The sequence below is a fragment of the Oncorhynchus mykiss genome, chromosome 13, assembly GCF_057628025.1.
Source record: "Oncorhynchus mykiss isolate SJ-2025 chromosome 13, ASM5762802v1, whole genome shotgun sequence".
Lineage (NCBI taxonomy): Eukaryota > Metazoa > Chordata > Actinopteri > Salmoniformes > Salmonidae > Oncorhynchus > Oncorhynchus mykiss.
In genome coordinates this window covers 64842813-64863942 of record NC_143034.1, presented here as the reverse complement: position 1 = coordinate 64863942, position 21130 = coordinate 64842813, and the positions used below count along the sequence as shown (strand labels likewise).

The 21130-nt window shown below is 45.1% G+C and overlaps 1 protein-coding gene across 1 annotated transcript in view; it reads right to left on the bottom strand.

Annotated features, from left to right (window-relative positions):
• LOC110538766 (extracellular serine/threonine protein kinase FAM20C) overlaps window positions 1-19635 on the bottom strand; it is a 108227-nt gene extending 88592 nt beyond the window's left edge. The window contains exon 1 of the mRNA XM_090194468.1: window positions 19112-19635. The gene's annotated coding sequence lies outside the window, so the exon portion shown is untranslated. The remainder of the gene's footprint in view (window positions 1-19111) is intronic.
• Between the last annotated feature and the right edge of the window lie 1495 nt (window positions 19636-21130).

Below are 21130 nucleotides of genomic sequence, written 5' to 3'. Positions count from 1 at the left end.
TCATGCTTGATTGAGATAGCCCTGGGGCGGCAGGCCTAGTGGTTAGAGCGTTGGACTAGTAACCGGAAGGTTGCAAGCTCAAACCCCCGAGCTGACAAGGTACAAATCTGTCGTTCTGCCCCTGAACAGCCAGTTAACCCACTGTTCCTAGGCCGTCATTGAAAATAAGAATTTGTTCTTAACTGACTTGCCTAGTTAAATAAAGGTAAAAACAATAAATAAATGCAAAAACAAAGTGTTTGAGTGGAGAAGAAAGTAAAAGTGCAATATGTGCCATATAAAAAAGCTAACGTTTAAGTTCCTTGTTCAGAACATGAGAATTTATGAAAGCTAGTGGTTCCTTTTAACATGAGTCTTCAATATTCCCAGGTAAGAAGTTTTAGGTTGTAGTTAATATAGTATTTATAGGACTATTTCTCTCGAAACCATTTGTATTTCATATACCTTTGACTATTGGATGTTCTTATAGGCACTTTAGTATTGCCAGTGTAACAGTATTGCTCCCATCCCTCTCCTCGCTCTTACCTGGGCTCGAACCAGGAACAGTCTCAGAGCGAGTGACATTTGAAATGCTATTAGTGCGCACCCCGCTAACTAGCTAGCCATTTCACATCGGTTACACCAGCCTAATCTCGGGAGTTGATAGGCTTGAAGTCATAAACAGCGCAATGCTTGAAGCATTGCAAAGAGCTGCTGGCGGAACGCACAAAAGTGTTGTTTGAATGAATGCTTACGAGCCTGCTGCTGCCTACCACCGCTCAGTCAGACTGCTCTATCAAATCATAGACTTAATTATAACATAATAACACACAGAAATACGAGTCTTTAGTCATTAATATGGTAGAATCCAGAAACTATCATTTCGAAAACAAAACGTTTATTATTTAAGTGAAATACGGAACCGTTCTGTATTTTATCTAATGGGTGGCATCCCTAAGTCTAAATATTCCTGTTACATTTTACAACCTTCAATGTCATGTCATAATTACGTAAAATTCTGGCAAATTATTTTGCAACAAGCCAGACTGCCCAAACTGTTGCATATACCCTGACTCTGCGTGCAATGAATGCAAGAGAAGTGACACAATTTAATCTGGTTAATATTGCCTGCTAATCTGGATTTCTTTTAGCTAAATATGCAGGTTTAAAAATATATACTTTGTGTATTGATTTTAAGAAAGGCATTGGTGTTTATGGTTAGGCACAGTCGTGCAACGATTGTGCTTTGTTTTCAAATGCGCTTTTGTTAAATCATCCCCCAGCGTTGCATCGATTATATGCAACGCAGGACATGCTAGATAAACTAGTAATATCATCAACCATGTGTAGTTAACTGGTGATTATGATTGATTGATTGATTGTTTTTTATAAGATAAGTTTAATGCTAGCTAGCAACTTACCTTGGCTTCTTACTGCATTCGCGTGACAGGCAGGCTCCTCGTGGGGTGCAATGAGAGGCAGGTGGTTAGAGCGTTGGACTAGTTAACTAAGGTTGCAAGATTGAATCCCGGAGCTGACAAGGTAAAAGTCGTTCTAACCCTGAACAAGGCAGTTAACCCACCGTTCCTAGGCCATCATTGAAAATAAGAATGTGTTCTTAATGTTCTTAACTGACTTGCCTAGTTAAATAAAGGTGTAAAAAAAAAAATCGGCCAAATCGGTGTCCAAAAATACCGATTTTTAAAATCGGCCATTCCGATTAATCGGTTGACCTCTAGTATGGAGGTCTATAGAGCCTGTCCCTATTCCTAATTTCTGTAACCATTAGTTTACCTGTGTAATAATGATATAAGATCGGAAACACTTGCAAACATGGTCCTGTTTTATCAATTGCTGTGCTTATCAACGGGCAGTTCATTACCTCTGTCAACTGAATATGTAGCTGAATGTTGTGTGTGCATTTGTATCTATTTTTGCAATAAAGATGATGCTAAAATATGTTTTATTTTAACCTTTAATTAACTAGGAAAGTCATTTAAGAACAAGTCCTTATTTGCAATGACACCATAGGAACCGTGGGTTAACTGCCTTGTTCAGGGGCAGAACAACAGATTTTTATCTTGTCAGCTCAGGGATTCGATCTTGCAACCTTTCGGTTACAAGTCCAATGCGCTAACCACTAGGCTACCTGCCACCCCTATTAGTACTCAGACCCCTTCACGTTTTGTTATGTTTGTTATGTGCATTATTCTAAAATTTATTACATCGTTTTTTTCTCCTCATCAATCTACACACAATACACCATAATGACAAAGCAAAAACAGGTTTTTAGGAATGTTTGCAAATGTATACAGCATTATTCTAAAATGTATTAAAACATTATTTTTTTCTCCTCATTAATCTACACACAATACCCCATAATGACAAAGAAAAAACTGTTTTTTAGAAAGAAAAAAAAAACTGCAGTATCACATTTACATAAGTATTCAGACCCTTTAGTCAGTACTTTGTTGAAGCACCTTTGGCAGCGATTACAGCCTTGAATCTTCTTGAGTATAACACTACAAGCTTGGCACACCTGTATTTGTGTAACGGCTGTTGGTGGAAGAAGGTGAGGACCAAGGTGCAGGATGGTACGTGTTCATGTTTGTTTATGGACACTGAACACTAAATACAAAAATAACAGGGAATAACCGAAACAGTCCTGAAAGGTGAAACACTAAACAGAAATCAACTACCCACAAAACCCATGTGGGAAAAAGCTACCTAAGTATGGTTCTCAATCAGAGACAACGATAGACAGCTGCCTCTGATTGAGAACGACACCGGCCAAACAACAAAGAAATACAAAACATAGAAAATGAACATAGAATGCCCACCCTAGTCACACCTAACCAAAATAGAGAATAAAAGCCTCTATGGCCAGAGCGTGACAATTTGGTGAGTTTCTACCATTCTTCTCTGCAGATCCTCTCAAGCTCTGTCAGGTTGGATGGGGAGCATCACGCACAGCAATTTCCAGGTCTCTCCAGAGATGTTCGATCGGGTTCATGTCCGGAATCTGGCTGGGCCGCTCAAGGACATTCAGAGACTTGTCCTGAAGCCACTCCTGCGTTGTTTTGGCTGTGTGCTTAGGGTTGTTGTCCTGCGAAGGTGAATCTTCGCCCCAGTCTTAAGTCCTGAGCGCTCTGGAGCAGGTTTTCCTCAAGGATCTCTCTGTACTTTACTCCGCTCATCTTTCCCTTGATCCTGACTAGTCTCCCAGTCCCTGCCGCTGAAAAACATCCCTACGCATAATGCTGCCACCACCATGCTTCACCGTAGGGATGGTATTGGCCTGGTGATGAGCGGTGCCTGATTTTCTTCTGACGAGACACTTGGCATTCAAGCCAAAGAGTTCAAAATTGGTTTATTAAGATAAGAGAATCTTATTTCTCATGGTCTGAGAGTGATTTAGGTGACTTTTGGCAAACTCCAAGTGGGCTGTCATGTGCCTTTTACTGAGGAGTGGTTTCTGTCTGGCCACTCTACCATAAAGGCCTGAGTGCTGCAGAGATGGTTGTCCTTCTGGAAGGTTCTCCTATCTCCACAGAGGAAATCTGGAGCTCTGTCAGAGTGACCATCGGGTTCTTGGTCACCTCCCACACAGATACCAATTTCCCATTCCAAGTTGAAAGACAAAGGCCAATAATCCCAATTAAGAACACTACTTCTCAGTGTCACCCCGGTTCTCATTTGCCGCTAACGAGCAATCGAGCTGGTTAATTGAGGTCAAAAGTCCTCCTCATCTACTGATTGCACTTTCACCATCCCCCTTTCTCCCTCTCCTCATCCCCCCTTTCTCCCCCTCTCCCACCACCCCTCTCCCTGTGAGTGACAGTGACCCTCTTCCACCCCTCCATCTCTGCCATGTAAATCTGAAGGACCAGAGGAGATACTGTCTGACCCAGGCTCTCAGCCTCTTCCTAATCCCTGAAAGAGACACCCCTGAGCGGGGACAGATGCACATTTTTACACAACACCAGGCTTATCTACAGCCAGCCCCTACCTACTCTAAGCTGTAGCCACAGTGATATTGGAACAGAATAAATCCTTGGCTGTCACAGCACTATCAGAGAGAGAGAAAGAGAAAAAGAGAGAGAGAGGCCCCCTCCTCCTTCTGACAAGATCTGGTCGTTTCACACGGCGTCCGTATCAGTGGCTGACGTCAATGGCCAATAGAGATAATGGAGCACTGAGGGTGGTTTGATCGTTTGGGTGGCTCCCAGGCAATACAACTGTGTGTTTGAGTGTGTGTGTGTGTACCTCAATGGGAAAAGAAAACTAACAGAACCACTGGTTCAATCATACCCACAACTTTAATGATTTCTTAATCTTTTCTCTTCAGTGACGATCCCTCATCAACCAATCCCTCATCAACCAGTGTTTCCTTTCCCTCTTAGTAAATTATACATTAAATGATATGTGGCCTTCACAATAGTATAGGCATTGGCTCAGTGTTAAATTCAAATCTCCCTATCATCATATATAAACCAATGACACCACTCTCAATGAAAATTCGCAAATCAACTTGATGGGAGGTACACAACACACTCCCCGCCTCTCGTCATGAGCTGTCAGGCCATTACCGAGAACAACATACCAGATTTTTTTAACAGGGTCGTTAGCGATTTCTGCGCCTTCCTAGCTCATATTCTAGATGTCGGATTAAAACGAGGCTATCGCGTCCATAAAGTGACCGCTGGACTTAAAAAATGCCATATTGAGGTCCAACAGTTTTTATAAAATGTATAATTTATCGCTCTCCCCAGGTCATTTCTGTCCATTAAGAACCGACAATGTTATTTTTATAGCATTTCTGACAATGTGAACATATTTTTTTAGCCGAATCTCAGGGTACTTGGCTGCTATTATAGCCAGTTAGCTCACCAACTAGCTAGCAGCTACAAGTCAATGAGACTGTACCAAAAATCTGTATTTTTCGGAAGTTGAAAATCCACATTTTCCAGACGTTGAAATCAGGTTCATTTCCGGTTCTGAATGAATGTTGAAAAAACTTTCTATACTTTTTTTTACTGTAATGTACTGCACTCTGCTGTGCTCTACTGCAGTGGTTCTCAAACCTCTCCTCGGGATACTCCAGTCATTTCACAATGTTTCTCTAGCTCTGAACTAGCTATTGAAGAGATTGAGGATTAGTTGACAATTTGAATCAGGTGTGCTATCTCTGGAATAGATACAGATAGACATTTGGGACCATCCTTACAGTGAAGCATGGTAGGTTTTTTGGATGACTGCCTTGCCTGGTTCACCAATTACTTTGCAGACAGAGTTCAGTGTGTCAAATCGGAGGGCATGCTGTCCGGTCCTCTGGCAGTCTCTATGGGGGTGCCACAGGGTTCAATTCTCGGGCCGACTCTTTTCTCTGTATACATCAATGATGTTGCTCTTGCTGCGGGCGATTCCCTGATCCACCTCTACGCAGACGACACCATTCTATATACTTTCGGCCCGTCATTGGACACTGTGCTATCTAACCTCCAAACAAGCTTCAATGCCATACAACACTCCTTCCGTGGCCTCCAACTGCTCTTAAACGCTAGTAAAACCAAATGCATGCTTTTCAACCGATCGCTGCCTGCACCCGCATGCCCGACTAGCATCACCACCCTGGATGGTTCCGACCTAGAATATGCGGACATCTATAAGTACCTAGGTGTCTGGCTAGACTGCAAACTCTCCTTCCAGACTCATATCAAACATCTCCAATCGAAAATCAAATCAAGAGTCGGCTTTCTATTCCGCAACAAAGCCTCCTTCACTCATGCCGCCAAACTTACCCTAGTAAAACTGACTATCCTACCGATCCTCGACTTCGGCGATGTCATCTACAAAATGGCTTCCAACACTCTACTCAGCAAACTGGATGCAGTCTATCACAGTGCCATCCGTTTTGTCACTAAAGCACCTTATACCACCCACCACTGCGACTTGTATGCTCTAGTCGGCTGGCCCTCGCTACATATTCGTCGCCAGACCCACTGGCTCCAGGTCATCTACAAGTTCATGCTAGGTAAAGCTCTGCCTTATCTCAGCTCACTGGTCACGATGGCAACACCCATCCGTAGCACGCGCTCTAGCAGGTGTATCTCACTGATCATCCCTAAAGCCAACACCTCATTTGGCCGCCTTTCGTTCCAGTACTCTGCTGCCTGTGACTGGAACGAATTGCAAAAATCGCTGAAGTTGGAGACTTTTATCTCCCTCACCAACTTCAAACATCAGCTATCTGAGCAGCTATCCGATCGCTGCAGCTGTACATAGTCTATTGGTAAATAGCCCACCCATTTTCACCTACCTCATCCCCATACTGTTTTTATTTATTTACTTTTCTGCTCTTTTGCACACCAATATCTCTACCTGTACATGACCATCTGATCATTTATCACTCCAGTGTTAATCTGCAAAATTGTAATTATTCGCCTACCTCCTCATGCCTTTTGCACACATTGTATATAGACTCCCCCTTTGTTTTCTACTGTGTTATTGACTTGTTAATTGTTTACTCCATGTGTAACTCTGTGTTGTCTGCTCATACTGCTATGCTTTATCTTGGCCAGGTCGCAGTTGCAAATGAGAACTTGTTCTCAACTAGCCTACCTAGTTAAATAAACTTGTTCTCAACTAGCCTACCTGGTTAAATAAACTTGTTCTCAACTAGCCTACCTAGTTAAATAAACTTGTTCTCAACTAGCCTACCTGGTTAAATAAAGGTGTTCTCAACTAGCCTACCTGGTTAAATAAACTTGTTCTCAACTAGCCTACCTGGTTAAATAAAGGTGTTCTCAACTAGCCTACCTGGTTAAATAAAGGTGAAATAAAAATAAATAAATAAAAAGTAGTGGCAACATCATCATGCTGTGGGGATGTTTTTCAGTTGCAGGGACTGGGAGACTAGTCGGGATCGAGGGAAAGGTGAATGGAGTAAAGTACAGAGAGATCCTTGATGGAAACATTCGGGACAAGTCTCTGAATGTCCTTGAGTGGCCCAGACAGATTCTGGACATGAACCCGATCGAACATCTCTGGAGAGACCTGAAAATAGCTGAGCAGTGACGCTCCCCATCCAACCTGACTTGAGAGGCTAGTAGAGAATGGGAGAAACTCCCCAAATACAGGTGTGCCAAGCTTGTAGTGTCACACTCAAGAAGACTTGAGGCTGTAATCGCTGCCAAGGGTACTTCAACAAAGTACTGAGTGAAGGGTCTGAATACTTATGTAAATATGATATTGCAGTTATCATTTTTTATACTTTTGCTAAAATGTAAAAAAACAGTTTTTGCTTGTCATTATTGGGTATTGTGTGTAGAAAAATAGTCACGTGCATATAACTACAAGGCTTCAATGTCACGATTTGGACATATTCAAATTGTATTATTTTACCTTTATTTAACTAGGCAAGTCAGTTAAGAACAAATTCTTATTTTCAATGACGGCCTAGGAACAGTGGGTTAGGGGCAGAACGACAGATTTGTACCTTGTCAGCTCGGGAATTTGAACTTGCAACCTTCCGGTTACTAGTCCAACACCACTAGGCTACCCTGCCGCCCCAAATTAGATGGTGCTGCTCTATTATCATCGTCGAAGAGGAGCTGAAGCTTGCCAACAGCGAGGGTTAAAATGTCAGCCAGTCAAAGTAAAGCTACAATAACACAGGGTGGAAGGGTGGGTCCTTTCAGTTCACTAGGGTTGAGTCTGAGAATGAGGAGGGTTATTGGGAAGCCCTGTAGTTCTGCTGTTAATACGCTGTCATGAGGAGAGTTATTGGGAAGCCCTGTGGTTCTGCTGTTAATACGCTGTCATGAGGAGGGTTATTGGGAAGCCCTGTAGTTCTGCTGTTAATACGCTGTCATGAGGAGGGTTATTGGGAAGCCCTGTAGTTCTGCTGTTAATACGCTGTCATGAGGAGGGTTATTGGGAAGCCCTGTAGTTCTGCTGTTAATACGCTGTCATGAGGAGGGTTATTGGGAAGCCCTGTAGTTCTGCTGTTAATACGCTGTCATGAGGAGGGTTATTGGGAAGCCCTGTAGTTCTGCTGTTAATACGCTGTCATGATGAGGGTTATTGGGAAGCCCTGTAGTTCTGCTGTTAATACGCTGTCATGAGGAGGGTTATTGGAAAGCCCTGTAGTTCTGCTGTTAATACGCTGTCATGAGGAGGGTTATTGGGAAGCCCTGTAGTTCTGCTGTTAATACGCTGTCATGAGGAGGGTTATTGGGAAGCCCTGTGGTTCTGCTGTTAATACGCTGTCATGAGGAGGGTTATTGGGAAGCCCTGTAGTTCTGCTGTTAATACGCTGTCATGAGGAGGGTTATTGGGAAGCCCTGTGGTTCTGCTGTTAATACGCTGTCATGAGGAGGGTTATTGGGAAGCCCTGTAGTTCTGCTGTTAATACGCTGTCATGAGGAGGGTTATTGGGAAGCCCTGTAGTTCTGCTGTTAATACGCTGTCATGAGGAGGGTTATTGGGAAGCCCTGTAGTTCTGCTGTTAATACGCTGTCATGAGGAGGGTTATTGGGAAGCCCTGTAGTTCTGCTGTTAATACGCTGTCATGAGGAGGGTTATTGGGAAGCCCTGTAGTTCTGCTGTTAATACGCTGTCATGAGGAGGGTTATTGGGAAGCCCTGTAGTTCTGTTGTTAATACGCTGTCATGAGGAGGGTTATTGGGAAGCCCTGTAGTTCTGCTGTTAATACGCTGTCATGAGGAGGGTTATTGGGAAGCCCTGTAGTTCTGCTGTTAATACGCTGTCATGAGGAGGGTTATTGGGAAGCCCTGTAGTTCTGCTGTTAATACGCTGTCATGAGGAGGGTTATTGGGAAGCCCTGTGGTTCTGCTGTTAATACGCTGTCATGAGGAGGGTTATTGGGAAGCCCTGTAGTTCTGCTGTTAATACGCTGTCATGAGGAGGGTTATTGGGAAGCCCTGTGGTTCTCTGTCACTTTAGCCTTCCCTGGATGTCATCCAAGATCTGCTGCTATCCAGGGAGCCAACTGACATGTGTCCCAAATGGCACCCTATTTCCTACTAAAAGTAGTGCACTTTATAGAGAAAAGAGTGCCATTTGGGACACATTCTATGAGCCATTTCACCAGCAAGAGGGATATTGGATCAATGTGCACCCGAACAAAAGTAACGTGTGCAGACAGATGGGTGATATTGCCAGTAAGCTATCATACAGTATGTACTGTAATAGATACCTGGGATATTGCCCTGAGGCATCAACACACTGTGTTTGATAATAGTATTCCTACCATAGTCGTGTGGATGTGGTAAAGAGATGCATTTCTATAGCCTGGTCCCAGATCTGTTTGTGCTGTCTTGCCAACTCGTAAGGTTACTGTCATGACATGCCAAACAATGACAATGACCATAGGAGTTGGCAAGACAGCACAAATAGATCTAGGACCAGGCTACTATTGCTATGCATAAAAAAGCCTATAATTAATCAATAAGTATATCAATCTATAGCTAATCAATGGTCAGAGGATAAGGGCAATGAATGGGTCCTTGAGCGTCACAACACTATCTCATATAGCTCCTGGGTGCTTTCCCTTATCCTAACCTCAAAGATTAGAGGGGAAATGCTAAACTGACTCAAGATCGGCCTCTAGGGGCAACGTCTTCACCCTACTCCATCTCATATAGCCATGCCACTGAGACTAAGGTTGCACTCTAATCAAAGGTCATGGAAATAAGGTCACACGCTCCTGCAATTTCAAGGCTTGTGTGACAGACTAGCTGAAATAATGTCCCCAATGTTCCAAAAGCAGTCATGGAGAGTCTCTCTCACACACACACACACACACACACACACACACACACACGTTTTGGTTTTCAGGGGGAATGAAAAGAGAGCCTGTGCTGCGAATTCTGCTTTTGTACGATAACAAGCTGACACTCCGTCTTAACTCCTCCTCCACATTTACTGGATTGGTTGAACTGCTCCACCATCGAGAGCGTCCTGACCGGTTCCCCACAGCCTGGCACGGCCTGGCACGGGAATACTATTGTCCACGACTGCAAGGCCCTCCAGCGGGTGGTGAAGATGGCTCAGTACATCCATGGGACCGTGCTTCCAGCCCTCCAGGACATCCACTCAAAACGGTGCATGCAGCATCATCAAGGACCCAACACACCCCAGCCACGAGCTGTTATCTCCCTTACTGTTGGGCAGACGTTATCAGAGCATGAGGTCTGATACTAACAGGCTCAGAGACAGTTTCTGTCTACAAGCTATTAGACTGCTGAACACTTGAACTGTACTGACCACCTCCACTGACTCTCCACACCTTAGCACACATGCCCTCCCTCCCTCACACACCCACACACCCACACAGACATACGCACATATACATTCATGCTACACACACATCACAACAGCTACTATCAGACCTTTTCCTAATACACATGTAAACATTGGACCATACATTTTGCCTTCTTGTATTATACTTGTATAACATGTTTATTCTATTCCATTTACTTTATGTTCGTATTCTTATCTCTTATTGTTTCGTATTGTTGTTGCATTGTTGAGAAGGAACCTGCAAGTAAGCATTCCATTGGACGGTTTATACCATACATACGACTAATAAAACTCCTAACAGGGGTGGGGCACATAGCAGTGAGATGAAACCACCCTGACTTCCTCCCTTCACCTCTGGGTCATGTAAAGAGCGGTCATATTGAGTAACAGTCATGGTCAGCTGTGTCTCTCGTAGGCTGTTCTTGCCCGGTCCCCTATCTTGTTAAAGTTTAGGGTAGCTACACGCACACGCACACACGCACACACACACACACACACACACACACACACACACACACACACACACACACACACACACACACACACACACACACACACACACACACACACACACACACACACACCAGTGGAGCCTGGTGGGAGGAGCTATAGGAGAACAGACTCATTGTAGTGTCTGGAATGGAAGGGAGTCAAACATGTGGCTTCCATATGTTTGATGTGTTTGATACCGTTCCATTTATTCCATTCCAGCCAATACTATGAGCCCGTCCTCCTATAGCTGCTCCCACCAGCCACCACTGACATACACTGCATGTTACAGCTCAGTCTGGAAGTTGAAAGAGAAACAGACAGCCAGGGGGAGAGGGTGTGTGTTTGACCCAGGAACAGGAGCAGTCTGTGTGGCTGTGACTCTGCCTCTCTCTCTGCCTGGTGTTGTGTTTGGCTCTGGCTCTCCTTCCTGAAAGACCAGAAGTAGGCCTGCTGGCCGGATGACGACACTCTGGAAGGATATGGTTAAGGATGTGTGTGTGTGTGTCTGCGTGCATTTGTGAGCTATCGTTCTGTTTGCTCTGTGGTTTTGTTTCCATGAGGATGACGATAGTTGAGAGTAGATGAGGGCGGATGACACACCCATTGGACCAAATTATACATTTCCTCTGATTAAAGGAACTGATCATTATTGATCCTGCGGGGAAGAGATGTGAATTTCAGTGTAATTACATTTGAATAATTCAACATTGATGATTGAAGAGTCTGGTAGCATCCCAGCAGAGAAGTGGTTAAGAATGTCAATAACATCAACCGCTATTTCTGCCTGATAGTCAATAACTAGTGTCACTCAAAGAGAAAATGATTGCAATTATCTTTAATGAGTTGTGACAAAAATAAACTACCCGTTTAATGAAACAAATCAATCTCGTGTGTTCTCTTAAGGTGGCTCTTTCGTCATGGGTGGCTTCCAGGAAGTAAAACAAGTGTGTTTGTGTTTACGTGTATGTGTGTGTGTGTGTTTTAGTATGTGTGTGTGTGTGTGTATGTGTTTTAGTATGTGTGTATGTATGTGTGGAGTTTGTGTTGGTTTTGCAGATGGCCCTCCTCTGTCTGAGCGACACTACAGAAGTGATTCTGTGTGTTGTTGCTGAAAGGTGGGAGGTATGTAGATGGCCCTCCTCTGTCTGAGCGACACTACAGAAGTGATTCTGTGTGTTGTTGCTGAAAGGTGGGAGGTATGCAGATGGCCCTCCTCTGTCTCCCTGTGTGACAACCTCACTAATCCCCTATCAGCTTTGATGAAAACACTGGCCCTCATTCAAAACGCAGGAAAAAAGACACCCACGATATATCATCTGGCCTAGCCCCAGATCTGTTGGTACTGTCTTGCTGAGTTGGTAGGACAGCACAAACAGATCTGGGACCAGGGTTGGCAAGACAGCACAAACAGATCTGGGACCAGGGTTGGCAAGACAGCACGAACAGATCTGAACCCAGGGTTGGCAAGACAGCACAAACAGATCTGGGACCAGGGTTGGTAGGACAGCACAAACAGATCTGGGACCAGGGTTGGCAAGACAGCACGAACAGATCTGGGACCAGGGTTGGGAAGACATCACAAACAGATCTGGGACCAGGGTTGGTAGGACAGTACAAACAGATCTGAGACCAGGCTATATAATATAAACACATCTTGACCTAACCCATTTCTGATGAGTTTCTCTCTCCTATTGTCCAAGCTAAAGTTGGTTCCTGCGCCGGTCGATCCCAATACTTACAGCACCTAAAGCTTTGCCAATACAAGCCAATTCATGTCACCTTTATGTAACCAGGTAGGCTAGTTGAGAACAAGTTCTCATTTAGAACTGCGACCTGGCCAAGATAAAGCAAAGCAGTGCGACACAGACAACAACACAGAGTTACACATGGAATAACATGGAATAAACAATAAACAAGCCAATAACACAATAAACAAGTCAATGACACAGTAGAAAAAAAGAAACGTATACAGTGTGTGCAAAAGGCATGAGGAGGTAGGCAATAAATAGGCCATAGGAGCGAATAATTACAATTTAGCAGATTAACACTGGAGTTATAAATGAGCAGATGATGATGTGCAAGTAGAGATAGTGGTGTGCAAAAGAGCAGAAAATAAAATAAAAACAGTATGGGGAGGAGGTAGGTAGATTGGGTGGGCTATTTACAGATGGACTATGTACAGCTGCAGTGATCGGGTAGCTGCTCAGATAGCTGATGTTTAAAGTTGTGGAGGGAAATATAAGTCTCCACAATGGACAACCTCCGTGCATAGATAGGTGTTGGGGTTCCCTAGAGGAATAATGTATATATGTATCATTATTAAGGGATGTATGCACAATATTTACACAATACATCATGTCAACTACAGTAGAACAATAGGTATCCATGCCTGTATTTGCTGACTGCATTTTATCTCTATATATCATGATACGCTAGACTATATTCAGCTTTACACTAACCAAACCCCTCTCTCCCTCTCTCCCTCTTAGCCAACATATCTTACCTCCTTCCCTCTCTGCCAACATACAGTTGAAGTCGGAAGTTTACACACACTTAGGTTGGAGTCATTAAAACTCATTTTTCAACTATTCCACAATTTTCTTGCTAACAAACTATAGATTTGGCAGGTCGGTTAGGACATCTACAGACAGATTATTTCCCTTATCTGTATCACAATTCCAGTGGGTCAGAAGTTTACATACACTACGTTGACTGTGCCTTTAAACAGCTTGGAAAATTCCAGAAAATGATGTAATGGCTTTAGAAGCTTCTGATTGGCTAAATCACATCATTTGAGTCAATTGGAGGTTTACTTGTGGATGTATTTCAAGGCCTACCTTAAAACTCAGTGCCTCTTTGCTTGACATCATGGGAAAATCAAAAGAAAACAGCCAAGACCTCAGAAAAAAAACTGTAGACCTCCACAAGTCTGGTTCATCTTTGGGAGCAATTTCCAAACGCCTGAAGGTACCACGTTCATCTGTACAAAAAATAGTACGCAAGTATAAGCACCATGGGAACACACAGCCATATCATACCACTCAGGAAAGAGACGTGTTCTGTCTCCTAGAGATCAAATCAAATCAAATCAAATTTTATTTGTCACATACACATGGTTAGCAGATGTTAATGTGAGTGTAGCGAAATGCTTGTGCTTCTAGTTCCGACAATGCAGTAATAACCAACAAGTAATCTAGCTAACAATTCCAAAACTACTACCTTATAGACACAAGTGTAAGGGGATAAAGAATATGTACATAAAGATATATGAATGAGTGATGGTACAGAGCGGCATAGGCAAGATACAGTAGATGGTATTGAGTGCAGTATATACATATGCGATGAGTATGTAAACAAAGTGGCATAGTTAAAGTGGCTAGTGATACATGTATTACATAAAGATGCAGTAGATGATATAGAGTACAGTATATACATATACATATGAGATGAATAATGTAGGGTATGTAAACATTATATTAGGTAGCATTGTTTAAAGGGGCTAGTGATATATTTTACATCATTTCCCATCAATTCCCATTATTAAAGTGGCTGGAGTTGAGTCAGTGTGTTGGCAGCAGCCACTCAATGTTAGTGGTGGCTGTTTAACAGTCTGATGGCCTTGATATAGAAGCTGTTTTTCAGTCTCTCGGTCCCAGCTTTGATGCACCTGTACTGACCTCGCCTTCTGGATGATAGCGGGGTGAACAGCCAGTGGCTCGGGTGGTTGTTGTCCTTGATGATCTTTATGGCCTTCCTGTGACATCGGGTGGTGTAGGTGTCCTGGAGGGCAGGTAGTTTGCCCCCGGTGATGCGTTGTGCGGACCTCACTACCCTCTGGAGAGCCTTACGGTTGTGGGCGGAGCAGTTGCCGTACCAGGCGGTGATACAGCCCGACAGGATGCCCTCGATTGTGCATCTGTAAAAGTTTGTGAGTGCTTTTGGTGACAAGCCGAATTTCTTCAGCCTCCTGAGGTTGAAGAGGCGCTGCTGCGCCTTCTTCACGATGCTGTCTGTGTGGGTGGACCAATTCAGTTTGTCTGTGATGTGTACGCCAAGGAACTTAAAACTTACTACCCTCTCCACTACTGTTCCATCGATGTGGATAGGGGGATGAACGTACTTTGGTGTGAAAAGTGCAAGTCCATCCCAGAACAGCAGCAAAGGACCTTGTGAAGATACTGGAGGAAACAGGTACAAAAGTATCTATATCCACAGTAAAACAAGTCCTATATCGACATAACCTGAAAGGCCGCTCAGCAAGGAAGAAGCCACTGCTCCAAAACCACTATAAAAAAGCCAGACTAAGGTTTGCAACTGCACATGGGGAGAAAGATCGTACTTTTTGGAGAAATGTCCTCTAGTCTGATGAAACAAAGATAGAACTGTTTGGCCAAATACTAATTGAGTGTATGTAAACTTCAGACCCACTTGGAATGTGATGAAAGAAATAAAAGCTGAAATAAATCGTTCTTTCTACTATAATTCTGACATTTCACATTCTTAAATAAAGTGGTGATCCTAACTGACCTAAGACAGGGAATGTTTATTTGGATTCAATGTCAGGAATTGCGACAAACTGAGTTGAAATGTATTTGGCATAAGGTGTATGTGTTATGTGCGTGAAGGAGGACCCAAAAGCGAATTAACGTAAACAGAGCTTCTTTAATGACAAAACATAGGTAGGCTCAGATGGACCGGCAGATTCCGACAGGACAGGACAAGGTTGCAGAAAACATGACGATAGTCTGGTTCAGGCATGAATAACACAAACAAGAATCCGACAAAGACAGAAACAAAAACAGAGAGAGATATAGAGGACTAATCAGAGGGAAAAAGGGAACAGGTGGGAAAAGGGGTGACGAGGTAGTTAGGAGGAGACAAGGAACAGCTGGGGGAAAGAGGGGGAGAAAAGGTAACCTAATAACGACCAGCAGAGGGAGACAGGGTGAAGGGAAAGGACAGAAACAAGACACAACATGACAATACATGACAGTACCCCCCCACTCACCGAGCGCCTCCTGGCGCACTCGAGGAGGAAACCTGGCGGCAACGGAGGAAATCATCGATCAGCGCACGGTCCAGCACGTCCCGAGAGGGAACCCAACTCCTCTCCTCAGGACCGTACCCCTCCCAATCTACTAGGTACTGATGACCACGGCCCCGAGGACACATGTCCAAAATCCTACGGACCCTGTAGATGGGTGCGCCCTCGACAAGGATGGGGGGGGGGGGGGAAGACGAGCGGGGGCGCGAAGAACGGGCTTGACACAGGAGACATGGAAGACCGGGTGGACGCGACGAAGATATCGCGGAAGAAGAAGTCGAACTGCGACAGGATTAATGATCTGAGAAATACGGAACGGACCAATGAACCGCGGGGTCAACTTGCGAGAAGCGGTCTTAAGGGGAAGGTTCTGAGTGGAGAGCCAAACTCTCTGACCGCGACAATATCTAGGACTCTTAGTTCTACGCTTATTAGCAGCCCTCACAGTCTGCGCCCTATAACGGCAAAGTGCAGACCTGACCCTCTTCCAGGTGCGCTCGCAACGTTGGACAAAAGCCTGAGCGGAGGGGACGCTGGACTCGGCGAACTGAGATGAGAACAGCGGAGGCTGGTACCCGAGGCTACTCTGAAAAGGAGATAGCCCGGTCGCAGACGAAGGAAGCGAGTTGTGGGCGTATTCTGCCCAGGGGAGCTGTTCTGACCAAGACGCAGGGTTGCGAAAAGAAAGACTGCGTAAGATGCGACCAATAGTCTGATTGGCCCGTTCTGCTTGACCGTTAGACTGGGGGTGAAAGCCGGAAGAGAGACTGACGGAAGCCCCAATCAAACGGCAAAACTCCCTCCAAAATTGAGACGTGAATTGCGGACCTCTGTCCGAAACGACGTCTGACGGAAGGCCATGAATTCTGAAAACATTCTCGATGATGATTTGTGCCGTCTCTTTAGCAGAAGGAAACTTAGCAAGGGGAATAAAATGAGCCGCCTTAGAGAACCTGTCGACAACCGTAAGAATAACAGTCTTCCCCGCTGACGAAGGCAGTCCGGTGACAAAATCTAAGGCGATGTGAGACCACGGTCGAGAGGGAATGGGAAGCGGCCTGAGACGGCCGGCAGGAGGGGAGTTACCGGACTTAGTCTGCGCGCAGACCGAACAAGCAGCCACGAAACGACGCGTGTCATGCTCCCGGGTGGGCCACCAAAAACGCTGGCGAATGGAAGCAAGCGTACCCCGAACGCCAGGGTGGCCGGCTAACTTGGCAGAGTGAGCCCACTGAAGAACGGCCAGACGAGTAGGAACGGGAACGAAAAGAAGGTTCCTAGGACAAGCGCGCGGCGATGGAGTGTGAGTGAGTGCTTGCTTTACCTGCCTCTCAATTCCCCAGACAGTCAACCCGACAACACGCCCCTCAGGGAGAATCCCCTCGGGGTCAGTGGAGGCTACTGAAGAACTGAAGAGACGAGATAAAGCATCAGGCTTGGTGTTCTTAGAGCCCGGACGATAAGAAATCACGAACTCGAAACGAGCGAAAAACAGCGCCCAGCGCGCCTGACGCGCATTAAGTCGTTTGGCAGAACGGATGTACTCAAGGTTCCTATGGTCGGTCCAAACGACAAAAGGAACGGTCGCCCCCTCCAACCACTGTCGCCATTCGCCTAGGGCTAAGCGGATGGCGAGCAGTTCGCGGTTTCCCACATCATAGTTACGTTCCGACGGCGACAGGCGATGAGAAAAATACGCGCAAGGGTGAACCTTGTCGTCAGAGAGGGAGCGCTGAGAAAGAATGGCTCCCACGCCCACCTCTGACGCGTCAACCTCGACAACGAACTGTCTAGAGACGTCAGGTGTAACAAGGATAGGTGCGGATGTAAAACGATTCTTGAGGAGATCAAAAGCTCCCTGGGCGGAAACGGACCACTTAAAGCACGTCTTGACAGAAGTAAGGGCTGTGAGAGGAGCCGCCACCTGACCGAAATTACGGATGAAACGACGATAGAAGTTTGCGAAGCCGAGAAAGCGCTGCAGCTCGACGCGTGACTTAGGGACGGGCCAATCAATGACAGCTTGGACCTTAGCGGGATCCATCTTAATGCCTTCAGCGGAAATAACAGAACCGAGACGGAGGAGGCATGAAAAGTGCACTTCTCAGCCTTCACAAAAAGACAATTCTCTAAAAGGCGCTGGAGGACACGTCGAACGTGCTGAACATGAATCTGGAGTGACGGTGAAAAAATCAGGATATCGTCAAGGTAAACGAAAACAAAGATGTTCAGCATGTCTCGCAGGACATCATTGACTAATGCCTGAAAGACAGCTGGAGCGTTAGCGAGGCCGAAAGGAAGAACCCGGTATTCAAAGTGCCCTAACGGAGTGTAAAACGCCGTCTTCCACTCGTCCCCCTCCCTGATGCGCACGAGATGGTAAGCGTTACGAAGGTCCAACTTAGTGAAAAACCTGGCTCCCTGCAGGATCTCGAAGGCTGAAGACATAAGAGGAAGCGGATAACGATTCTTCACTGTTATGTCATTCAGCCCTCGATAATCTATGCAGGGGCGCAGGGACCCGTCCTTCTTCTTAAAACCTGTTTACGATATTGGTTCCCAATTGGGAATCAACCCTCCCACGTGCAGCTGAAACGGTGGCGCATGGAACGCAAAAATATTCTTAAAAATATTTAACCTCCACACATTAACAAGTCCAATAGCTCAAATGAAAGATAAACATCTTGTTCATCTAGCCAGCAAGTCAGATTTCTAAAATGTTTTACGGCGAAAACATAGCACATATATATGTAAAACCACCACCAGACACAGCTCATTTCAATAGCCAAAACATGCAATCAACAAACGCAGGATTAAAAAATAAATCGCTCACTAACCTTTTGAAAATCTTCATCAGATGACAGTAATATGACATATTACACAGTACATATTTTTTTTTTTCAATAATATGCCATTTATATCCATAAATGTCCATTTACAGTGAGTTCACCTTCAGAAATTACTCAAAAATGCCCGCATGAAATCTATGTAGCGCGGCAAGATAACGTAAATAGACATCATAAACTTTGACTAAATATACATGTTCTACATATAGTTAGAAAGATACACTGCTTCTTTATGCAACCGCTGTGTTAGATTTATTTTTAACGTTACAGAAATCGCACACTATTCCATATTGTGAGACAGCGCTCAGTTCCAAGCTACATTTCCACGTAATGTTGGAGTCAACAGAAACACAGATTTAAGCATAAATATTCCCTTACCTTCGATGGTCTTCGTTCAGAATGTTCTGGAAGGATTCATACTTACCCAATACATCGTTTGGTTTCAAGTCTTGCGTCTTTGTATTAGCTACTGCTAATAACATCAGCTGAAATGCACCCAAAACGTCCTCTGGTCCGGATAAGTTGCGCATCAAAACTTCAAAATTACACATTATATGTCGACTAAACAGGTCAAACTAAGTGCAGAAGCAAGCTTTATGATGTTTTAGACGTGCAAAACAAACTTCAATTCAATCGGCCATCGTCTGCCCTTCTCTTCAGTGCTGGAAACAAAGGAATGGCTGTGACCAATTCGCGCCCATACGCACAGCCTATTCTCTCGTGGCACGCACTAATTTCACTCCCATAGGGTCAATTCTCGCGCGATTTGAACGGTTTGAAGCCCTAATGAAAGAGGACATCTAGCGGAAGAGATAGAAAGTGTCCGCAGAATCATAGCTGGTTGGGAAGGGTGGGGGCCATGACGTCAAAGTTGCTCCAACTTTCATGGCCACAAAAACTAGTTTGGAAGAATGCCTGCCCTGTGAGTTCTGCTATACTTACAGACATAATTCCAACGGTTTTAGAATCTTTAGAGTGTTTTCTATCCAATAATAATTTTTATTTGCATATATTAACAATTTTTGACAGATTTTTTTTCCAGTTTACTAGGGGTACCCAATCTCTCCAAAGGGGGCGTATGTCTGCCATATCCTCAACAAAAAAAAACCCCGCTCCGGCGGGAGAGGAGGAGGGGACTATGGTACCGGCGGCAAGAGCTACAGACAAATAATCTTCGAGAGCCTTACGTTCGGGAGCCGACAGAGAGTATAGTCTACCCCGGGGGGGAGTGGTTCCCGGAAGGAGATCAATACTACAATCATACGACCGGTGTGGAGGAAGAGAGGTGGCCCTGGACCGACTGAACACCGTGCGCAGATCGTGATATTCCTCCGGCACCCCTGTCAAATCACCAGGCTCCTCCTGTGAAGAAGAGATAGAGGAAACAGGAGGGATAGCAGACATTAAACATTTCACATGACAAGAGACGTTCCAGGAGAGGATAGAATTACTAGACCAATTAATAGAAGGATTATGACAAACTAGCCAGGGATGGCCCAAAACAACAGGTGTAAAAGGTGAACGAAAAATTAAAAAAGAAATGGTTTCGCTATGATTACCAGAAACAGTGAGGGTTAAAGGTAGCGTCTCACGCTGAATCCTGGGGAGAGGACTACCATCCAGGGCGAACAAGGCCGTGGACTCCCTTAACTGTCTGAGAGGAATGTCATGTTCCCGAGCCCAGGTCTCGTCCATAAAACAGCCCTCCGCCCCAGAGTCTATTAAGGCACTGCAGGAAGCTGACGAACCGGTCCAGCGTAGATGGACCGACAAGGTAGTGCAGGATCTTGAAGGAGAGACAGGAGTAGTAGCGCTCACCAGTAGCCCTCCGCTTACTGATGAGCTCTGGCTTTTACTGGACATGAAGTGACAAAATGACCAGCAGAACCGCAATAGAGACAGAGGCGGTTGGTGATTCTCCGTTCCCTCTCCTTAGTCGAGATGCGGATACCTCCCAGCTGCATAGGCTCAGCACCCGAGCCGGCAGAGGAAGATGGTAGTGATGCGGAGAGGGGGGCAACGGAGAACGCGAGCTCCTTTCCACAAGCTCGGTGACGAAGATCAACCCGTCGCTCAATGCGAATAGCGAGTTCAATCAAGGAATCCACGCTGGAAGGAACCTCCCGGGAGAGAATCTCATCCTTTACCTCTGCGCGGAGACCCTCCAGAAAACGAGCGAGCAAAGCCGGCTCGTTCCAGCCACTGGAGGCAGCAAGAGTGCGAAACTCAATAGAGTAGTCTGTTATGGATCGATTACCTTGACATAGGGAAGACAGGACCCTGGAAGCCTCCTCCCCAAAAACAGATCGATCAAAAACCCGTATCATCTCCTCCTTAAAGTCCTGATACTGGTTAGTACACTCAGCCCTTGCCTCCCAGATTGCCGTGCCCCACTCACGAGCCCGTCCAGTAAGGAGAGATATGACGTAGGCGACACGAGCAG